General features: G+C 58.8%; 1 long non-coding RNA gene across 1 annotated transcript; it reads left to right on the top strand.

Annotated features, from left to right (window-relative positions):
* Positions 1-3,138: 3,138 nt before the first annotated feature.
* On the top strand, positions 3,139-7,949 carry LOC117089155. Its single transcript, XR_004439481.1, has 2 exons — positions 3,139-5,670; positions 7,164-7,949. It is a non-coding gene; the product is annotated as an uncharacterized LOC117089155 (long non-coding RNA).
* The last annotated feature ends 57 nt before the right edge of the window (positions 7,950-8,006 follow it).

Below are 8,006 nucleotides of genomic sequence, written 5' to 3'. Positions count from 1 at the left end.
GGATGGTAGTTAGGGTAGGGGTCGATTGCCATGACCCCTTCAGGGCCGGGACCACTGGAGGCCGCCAGTCTCTATGAGGCTACTCTCCTCTGGTCCCCCTCACTCCCAGGCTGCAGCATTCAAGGGCATCAACAGAAAGCCTGATGCAAGTTCTTCCCTCCCAGCTCTGACTCTCAGGCACCCTGAGGCTGCCTCAGGGAAACATGAGGTCTCCTTCTCCCTGGAGCCATTGCCCCTCAAGTCTTGGCTGCGTTGGTTACCCTCTGGCACCTTTGAACAGCCACCTGTTCCTATGACCCAGCTTTTAAAGCAATTCCCAGGAGCAGGTGCGCTTGGACCATGCGGCCCAGTGGTCAGACCCCTCACTAATCTCCCCTTCATTAATCCCATCCAAATGTGGCCACATTCTGAGTTCATCCTGGTGAATTTCAGGGACTCTCTTCAACCCAGTGCACCATCCCCCACAGAGCAAGCCAACATCCTGCTGGGGCAGCCTTGGCCACTTTGCCCTCGCTGGCCCCATGACACTGCCCCCCAGCCATCGCGCCTCCGGGAGGGGCCTCAAATGCTGCAGCCTTCCATCCTCAGGCCTGGAGTTGGCTGCTTCTCTGCCTGTGTGCCCCTGCCTGCACCCCAATACACCAGGATCTCCCCACACCTCCTCATTCTACCATCACCTCACGGAGACGTCCTGGTCACCCCGTGAGACGTTGCTCACGCCCTCTCTGGCACTCCACAGCCTTGAGGGGCACTGACCACAGGTGCCTCTGCCCACTGTGCCTCCCGACCAGACTGCAAGCCCCCCAGCCAGGGCTCATCCCGGTTCACAGCTCTGTCCCGCAGGTCTACAGCGCCTCCCGGCTCGAGGTAGGCCTGGATCCTGTCAGGAGAGGGGCAGCCTTCGTGACCAAGGGTCTCCCCGGCTGTTTTCAGACCAGGCTCGCCCGCTGGGCTCCTGATCACCTTCCTGGGCAGCCTCTCCAGGAACCCAGGAGCCGGAGTACGGCTGATGTCATTGAATTCCGGAATCCGTCATGACCAGGAAGCAGATGCCTGTGGTTTATGGGCTCAGCTGACGGCCGACACCTTTGGGGCTTTGTCACTCCTCACACGGGGAGGCTGATGAGAGCCAGGAGCTCTGCGGTGCCTCCAGCCGGCTGCTCCAGCGGGCTCTGAGCTCCAGTTAACCTCCCTGGCCCTGCGGAGCCGGGCGTCAGGGCTGGGGCTGGGGGCTGCTGGCATCGGTGCCCAGGCTCAGCCTGCAGGTGACAGGCCCTGAGGGGGAGGGGAGCACCCCGCAGCCCTGCCGCTCCCTCTGGGTGCTTGGCCTGCACCCTGCTGAGGAAACTAGGAGCCGTGGTCATGAGCAGGGCAGAGGAAACCCCTGGCCAGCTAGTTAAGCATCCCAAGTGCATCCCAGGGGCTGGGCAGAGCAGAGCAGGCTTGGTCAGCAGTGATGGGGCGGAGAGATGCCTGCTCAGAGTCCGGACACAAGACAGCTGTGGCCAGCTCTGCCCCCCGGGCCTCCTGGGAAGGCCCCGTCTGAGTTCCTGGGCCAGACGAAGAGAGATGGGTGGAGTCAGGAGAGCGGCTCTTGGCGCTGAGGGGACAGTCAGTCTTAGGTCCCGAGGAGGGAGGGTTAGGAGTTAGGGTTAGATGTGATTGGTGGTGGGGGGTCAGGGGGTGTTGTTAGGATTAGGATTAGGGGTAGATGTGATGGGTGTTGGGGGGGTGAGGGGGTATTACGTTTAGGGTTGGGGTAGATGTGATGGGTGTTGGGTGTGGGGTGTTGTTAGGATTAGGTTTAGGGTAGATGTGATTGGTGGTGGAGGTGGGGGGTGTGGGGTGTTAGGATAGAGTTGGGGTAGATGTGATGGGTGTTGGGGTGTGGTATGTTGTTAGGTTTTAGGGTTGGGGTAGGTGTGATGGGTGTGGGGGTGAGGGGGTGTTAGGTTTAGGGTTAGTGCTAGGATTAGGGTTGGGGTAGATGTGATGGGTGTTGGGGGGTGTGGTATGTTGTTAGGTTTAGGGTTGGGGTACATGTGATGAGTGTGGGGGTGAGGGGGTGTTAGGTTTAGGGTTAGTGCTAGGATTAGGGTTGGGGTAGATATGATGGATGTTAGACGGGTGTGGCATGTTGTTAGGTTTAGGGTTGGGGCAGATGTGATGGGTGTTGGGTGTGGGGTGTTGTTAGGATTAGGGTTAGGGTAGATGTGATTGGTGGTAGAGGTGGGGGGTGTGGGGTGTTGGGGTAGATGTGATGGGTGTTGGGGGGTGTGGGGTGTTAGGATAGGGTTGAGGTAGATGTGATGGGTGTTGGGGGTGTGGTATGTTGTTAGGTTTAGGGTTGGGGTACATGTGATGGGTGTAGGGGTGTGGTTGTTGTTAGGTTTAGGGTTGGGGTAGGTGTGATGGGTGTGGGGGTGTTAGGTTTAGGGTTAGTGCTAGGATTAGGGTTGGGGTAGATGTGATGGGTGTTGGGGTGTGGTTGTTGTTAGGTTTAGGGTTGGGGTAGGTGTGATGGGTGTGGGGGTGAGGGGGTGTTAGGTTTAGGGTTGGGGTACATGTGATGAGTGTGGGGGTGAGGGGGTGTTAGTTTAGGGTTAGTGCTAGGATTAGGGTTGGGGTAGATATGATGGATGTTAGACGGGTGTGGCATGTTGTTAGGTTTAGGGTTGGGGCAGATGTGATGGGTGTTGGGGTGTGGGGTGTTGTTAGGATTAGGGTTAGGGTAGATGTGATTGGTGGTAGAGGTGGGGGGTGTGGGGTGTTGGGGTAGATGTGATGGGTGTTGGGGGGTGTGGGGTGTTAGGATAGGGTTGAGGTAGATGTGATGGTGTTGGGGTGTGGGGTGTTGTTAGGATTAGGGTTGGGGTAGATGTGATGGGTGTGGGGGTGTGGTATGTTGTTAGGTTTAGGGTTGGGGTAGGTGTGATGGGTGTGGGGTGTTAGGTTTAGGTTAGTGCTAGGATTAGGGTTGGGGTAGATGTGATGGGTGTTGGGGTGTGGTTGTTGTTAGGTTTTAGGGTTGGGGTAGGTGTGATGGGTGTGGGGGTGAGGGGGGTGTTAGGTTTAGGGTTAGTGCTAGGATTAGGGTTGGGGTAGATGTGATGGGTATTGGGGTGTGGTATGTTAGGTTTAGGGTTGGGGTACATGTGATGGGTGTGGGGGTGAGGGGTGGGGGTGTTAGGATTAGGGTTGGTGTTGGGGTATGGTCACAGGAGGATTTGGCTTTTATTCTTGGGGAGGTGCTGCACTGAGCTGAACAGGGCCCCAGCACCAGCCTCCTTCTCTGACCCAATGTTATTTAGACCCCTCCCCCTACCCCTGTGTCCTTGGAGCCCCTCCCTCTGCCCCACGCCCCTCCCTGAGTTTGCTCTTCACTGGGGTAAGAGTGAGGGCCGCCTTTGGCTTCCAGGCAGGCAGCTTGGAGGATGGGCAGGGCGAGGAAGTGGACTCTGCCTCTTGCAGGGAATCTGAGGCCAGAGGCGGCTCTGAGCAGCCCAGCTGTGCAGGGGGCAACTGGGGGAGGGCTGCAGCCACCCCAGGGCTCTCCTCCATGCTAAGCCAGCATCTGGAAGGCCAAGGGGAGCCGGCTGCAGATGGGGTGAGGGCCCCATAGGGTGAGGGGTCCATGGGGGCGAGAGGCCTGGTGTGGTTGAGGGTCCTGTGGAGTGGAATGAGGAGCCAGCCCCTGCCCTTGCCCCGGGCTGAGCAGGACCACCTGGCCAGGGCGCGTGGAGCTCCTGGTGCCAGGCGTTGTCCCCAGGACTTGGTGAGGTTGAGTCGTGCCCCAGACCTGTCTTGTCCTGGCCCCAGCACCCAAGAAGGTGCCCCTGCGTGGAGAAGGGAGCTCGTGCTGGATGGAGGTCAGACGTGGCCGCCGTGCTAATCCCCAGAGCCTGCGCCTACGTCAGGTTACCGGGCGGGGGAGTGACGGCAGCAAATGTTCAAACTGCTGATCAGCTGACCTTAAACACAGTTACCCGGATTCTCTGTGGGCCCAGCGCAATCACAAGGGCCCTTGAACAGGGAGGAGGAGGCAGGAGAGGAGGCCGGGAGACGCTGCAGGGAGACTCCGCGGACGCAGCAGCTCTGAAGACGGAGGGAGGGCCTGGCCCAGGCGGGCCACTCCTGGGGCTGACGAGGCGAGTGGCGGGTCCTCCCCAGGCCCCAGCGGAGCTGGCCCCACTCACCCCATGCCAGGCTTCCGACCTCCAGAGCTACGAGATGATAAATCTGCACGGCATTGCGGTCACTTGCTCCAGGGGCCACAGGAAGCTCTCATATGGCGAGGCGTCAGGAGAGAGGGCTCCGTCGGCCTCCATGCCCACCCAGTCCTTGTGCCCGAACCCCTTCCTGAGCCCATTTCTCCACCCGGAAGGGCTGGGCTGGGCCAGTGGGTCTCACACAGGTGTTGCACTGGGCCCCAGGGGACTGAGCTTGGAAGGTGAGACTGCGGGACAGGGCGGAGCCCAGGAACTCATGCTTAGGAGGCACCTGACGTGGCCTGCGACTCGAGGGCTGACTGCTCCCGGCTCCCACAGTCACGCGGCTCCCACAGACACGCGGCTCCCACAGACATGCACAGCAAGCTGCCTTTTCCCCGTAGCAGCAGTGAGCAGGCAGGGCTCTCCTTCCTGGGTTGGGTTTCAGCCCTTGTGCTGCTGTGGCATTTTGGAGGGAAGATGGTTGTGGGGCCGTCCCGTGAACCATGGGAAAGTTAGCAGGGTGCCTGGTACGGTGGCCGGACTGCGCCTCCCGCGGAAGATACACTCACATCCTAACTCAGGTGCCTGTGAAAGTGACCTTCTTAGGAAACAGGGTCTTTGCAGGTGTAAACCCGCTGAAGTCATGCTGGGTGGGCCCTAAATCCAATGGCCAGTGTCCCTGCAAGAGGAGACACCGAGAGAGAGGTGTGCGCCTGGAGGCCAGGAACGGAGCAACGCAGCCACAAGCCAAGGATGCCTGGAGCCCCCAGGAGCTGAGAGAGGCAGGAAGAAGCCTCCACGGGAGCCTCCAGAGGGAGCATGGCCCTGAGACACCTGGATTTCAGGCTTCTGCCCTCGGAAATGTGAGAGAAAAACCCCGACGTTTTAAGCCCCAGGGACTTTGTGGCAGCAGCCCTGGAAGGTGACGTCCCCACCCCACAGGCATCGATGTCCAGACCTGGCAGCCAGAGGCGTGTCCAGGCACCACCAGGTGTCCCCTGGGAGCAAGAGCACCACCCTTGAGGCCGCTCTGGTCTGACAGGGTCCCCACAGCACCGTGCGGTGCTCCCCTCCCAGGGGAGGCAGGAGGCCAGGACCCCATAGGACCACAGCCACCCAGTCCTCCCTGGTGGAGGGCACAGCAGGGGCAGAGCCACAGAAGGGACACTGAGCCTGCAGGGAAGGCTCAAATTAGACCATGAGCAGCTCAGTCCGTGTCTGCAGAGAGACTGTGTCCCTCGACCCAGACAGGACTGAAATGGACAAACAAAAACGTGAGAATAAATATTAGGAGGAGCAGAGAGAGAATGTTCCAGAGCAGCCTGTCAAAAGTCAGCAATGTGAAGCAGGAGGGAAGGCCAGGGACCAGGAGGACGGGTGTCGTGGGCGGCCTCCAGATGGAAGAGGGAGAAGCAGATGTGGGAAGAGGGGAGGTGACGGGAAGGTGAAGACGAGGCGGGTGAGTGGATTGGTGGTGGACAGGTGGGTGGGTGGACAGGTGGGTGGACGGGCGGGTGAGTGGGTGAGCGAGTGAGTGGATGGGTGGGTGGGTGGGTGAGCAGGCAGGTGGGTGGACAGATGGCTGTGAAACTTTGTATCCTAATTAGAGGGAGATGCAGATACGTATTGAAATCTCAGCCTTGCCAGGCACGGCGGCTCACGCCTGTAATCCCAGCACTTTGGGAGGCCGAGGCGGGCGGATCACGAGGTCAGGAGATCGAGACCATCCTGGCTAACACGGTGAAACCCCGTCTCTACTTAAAAAAAATACAAAAAAATTAGCCTGACGTGATGGCGGGCACCTGTAGTCCCAGCTACTTGGGAGGCTGAGGCAGGAGAATGGCGTGAACCCGGGAGGCAGAGCTTGCAGTGAGCCGAGATGGCGCCACTGCACTCCAGCCTGGGTGGCAGAACAAGACTCCGTCTTAAAAAAAAAAAGAAAAGAAAAAGAAATCTCAGCCGTATGAATACAGGCATATATCGAATCCGGTTTCCACTCCTTCAAACCTTCTGTGTGCTGTCAGTATTGATTAACCATTTCCCGCACTCATGTAGCATTCACTGTGTGTCTGGCACTCTTCTCCACACTTATTTAATTTTAACTCATCTGGTCTTTGCAGCATCCACGAGGGAGGTGCTGCTATCCTCCCCCTTTATAGGTGAAGAGACTAAGGCTGAGGGATGGAGTGATCTGCCAGGATCAGTGGCCGAGTGCAGATATGAACGCTACCGGCGGCACCTCAGCCCTGCACTGGCCTCGGGCCCTGCACCACCTCAGCCCTGCACTGGCCTCAGGCCCCGGCCATGCTCCACTGGGTCCACCCCTCCACGGTGCACCCTCCATGCCACCAGCTCCCAGCTCATTTCCAGGGGTGGTGGTGCCCGAAAGCTGAGCCTGGGACAGGCCCCTGGGACCTCAGGGGTGAGGCGGCAGGAAACTGAGCGTCACACTTTTGGCTTTCACAGCAAGAGGCTGCCTCTGCGTCCCACCCGCCCGTGAGGTGGAGAATTCCCCACACAGGATGTGGGCTCAGATGCTGGGTAGGCGAAGAATGGCCAGTGGCCACCGCACCTGTCCTGTCCAGAGAGGCCAGGAGGCCTCCCTTGTGACTGCGGTTTTATCAAATTTCTCTTGAAATTCCTCCTCTTTTTTTTTTTTCAGAGACAGGGTCTTGCTCTGTCACCCAGGCTGGAGCGCAGTGGTGTGATCTTAGCTCACTGCAGTCTGGAACTCCTGGGCCCAAGCCATCCTCCGGCCTCAGCCTCCTGAGTAGCTGGGACCACAGGTGCCGCCACCATGCCCAGCCCAATTCCTCCAGTTGTGTGTGGTCTAGTTCTATTCCGCACTGCTCAGCACACAAAGACTTATGTCTGTTGAACCTCTGGAAGGCACAGGACATTTTTATCCCTTTATAAACTCAAAACATGATCCTATCTATGTTTAAAAAGCAGACGCGAACCACGGTGGACATGAGGAAAGGCCAGAGGCAGCAGCCAGCCCATCTCGGGCACGTCACTATGGAAGCAACAGCCAGAGGAGCCACAGAAAGCAGAACTCCCAAAGCCACCCACGTACTTCGGGTCTTAGCTCGGATCTCCTGGAGATAAGCCCTGCAAAGGAGCTGGGTTGGGAGCAGGTTTATCGGGGCGTGATCTTAGGAGGCAGCCATAGGAGGTGAGGAAGGCAGGGTGTGCAGAGTGCAGCTGACCCAACCGGCCAGGCTGACCCATGGGATGCCCTGGGCTGAGACGCTGTCAGCACTGCCCCAGGCGGAGACCACCTTGGGAGGGGTGTAACTTTGTGCAGGGCGGCTCTCCGCAGCGGAGGGCAGTCCCGGGGGGGACACGGCTGGGGACACCAACAGCAACGTCCCAGCGTACCCAGGAGTAGGGAGGGTCAGGGGACCATCCAGTGCCCATGACACTCATGAACACAAAAGCCAACCAGAGAAAACCGAGTCTCCAGCAAAGAGCCGAGCGTTGAGTGTGGAGTGTTCGCCTGTCTGTCCCGTTTCCCACCTCTGTCCCAGGCAGGCCCTCCCCGGTCTTGCCACCACACTGGACCACCGTGTGGACCCTGTGCTCACCCAGGCCTCACCTTTCAGCCCCCCAAGCTGGGCCCAAAGCAGCAGACTGTGTTGTGCAGATGCTGTGGCTCACGGCCCCCACTCCCTGCTAGGCAGAGGTGCCGGATAAAAGACAGGATAACCAATAAAATTAGAACCTCAGATAAACACAGTGTTTTTTTTTTTTTTTTTTTTTTTTTGAGATAGAGTCTCCTTCTGTCGCCCAGGC

This window comes from Trachypithecus francoisi, unplaced genomic scaffold (assembly GCF_009764315.1).
Source record: "Trachypithecus francoisi isolate TF-2019V2 unplaced genomic scaffold, Tfra_2.0 Lachesis_group11, whole genome shotgun sequence".
In the NCBI taxonomy this organism is placed as follows: Eukaryota; Metazoa; Chordata; class Mammalia; order Primates; family Cercopithecidae; genus Trachypithecus; species Trachypithecus francoisi.
The sequence above is the reverse complement of the archived record's forward strand: the minus strand, read 5'-3'. Positions and strand labels throughout refer to the sequence as shown.